This window comes from Hylobates moloch, unplaced genomic scaffold (assembly GCF_009828535.3).
Source record: "Hylobates moloch isolate HMO894 unplaced genomic scaffold, HMol_V3 SCAFFOLD_12, whole genome shotgun sequence".
Lineage (NCBI taxonomy): Eukaryota > Metazoa > Chordata > Mammalia > Primates > Hylobatidae > Hylobates > Hylobates moloch.
The window spans coordinates 54,810,779-54,812,465 of NW_026652287.1; positions in this window are offsets into that span (position 1 = coordinate 54,810,779).

The following is a 1,687-nucleotide window of genomic DNA, read 5'->3' on the forward strand; positions in this document are numbered from 1 at the left end:
AACATGTTGGCAACGCTGGTCTTGAACTCCTGACCTCAGGTGATCCACCTGCCTCGGCCTCCCAAAGTGCTAGGATTACAGGCATGAGCCATGGTGTCCGGCCATCAGTAACAGTTTAGTTGTACATTTTAAACAAACAAAAAGTGTAAAATTAAATTTTCTGTAATACAAAGGATAAATGCTAGAGGTGAGGCAGTCGGTAACAGTTTAGTTGTATATTTTAAACTAACAAAAAGTGTAAAATTAAATTTTCTGTAATACAAAGGATAAATGCTAGTAGAGGTGACAGATACCTAATTTACCATGAGGTGATTATTATGTACTGTATGTATGTATCAAAATATGCCATGTGTTTTAAATATATACACATACTATGTACCCGAAAATATTAAGTAAATTTAAATGACAAAGAAAAAATAAAAACTTAACATACAGGAACAACATTCTTTAACTTCTTTGCAGTTTAAAGCCACTAGCAAAAAAGATTACTACAAATACTACTTTATTATGTTAACAAATAATATATTGTTACCATCTTTTACCTACACTCTTGAGTAAGATGGAATGGATTAAGGTTAGTGGCAAAATAATTCTTCATTGAATGCACAATAGCATTTAACATGTTAAAAATGTTAAATTAAAAAGTTAAGTCTACACATAATTTCAAAGTTTTTAAATGTACTGGATTGTATCACATAAAAGTACAATTAGTAAAATAATACACTATTAATTAAATTTTAACTAAAATTAAAAACATTTTCCTCTCATAATGTAGAGTATTAAACTGAACACCTACTTCATGCATTGCTCAATATTATAAGTTAACCACAAACAGCATCCCTACTTAGATTTTCATCATACATCTTACATTTTAATGTCTTTACTCTTTCATAGAAGAGATAATATATAACGTCCACCTAATAAAAAAGAGTCTCTCATATATTTCATGCAGGAACAATTCATCACATACTTTCACATGTGAATACAACAGGAATAAAGAAACAGCATGAATTTGAGAGTTGAATTACATCATTATTCACGTATTTAGAGTCTATAAAATTTTTTTGAGAAAAAAGTATACTTTGGTGGGCACAGTGGCTCACGCCTGTAATCCCAGCACTTTGGGAGGCTGAGGCAGGTGGATCATCTGAGGTCAGGGGTTCAAGACAACCTGCCCAATGGCCAAGACCCCATCTCTACTAAAAATACAAAAATTAGCCAAGCGTGGTAGCTCATGCCTGTCATCCCAGCTACTTGGGAGGCTGAAGCAGAAGAATCACTTGAACTGGGAGGTGGAGCTGCACTCCAACCTGGGTGACACAGCAAGACTTTGTCTTAAAAAAAAAAAAAAAAGTAAAGCCTGGCCAACATGGTGAAACCTTGTCTCTACTAAAAATACTAAAAATTAGCAAGGCATGGTGGTGCGCGCCTGTAATCCCAGCTACTCAGGAGGCTGAGGCAGGAGAATCACCTGAACCTGGGAGGTGGAGGTTGCAGTGAGCTGAGATAGCACCACTGCACTCCATCCTGGACGATGGGAACAAGACTCCATCTCAAAAAAAAAAAAAAAAAAAAAGTGTACTTTGAATGTAATAACTCTCCAAAATGTCTTATACACTTTTTAAAGTTATATACAAAATATTTATGTACAAACTTCAGTTTTGAATTATTTTCTAAACTCAGCACT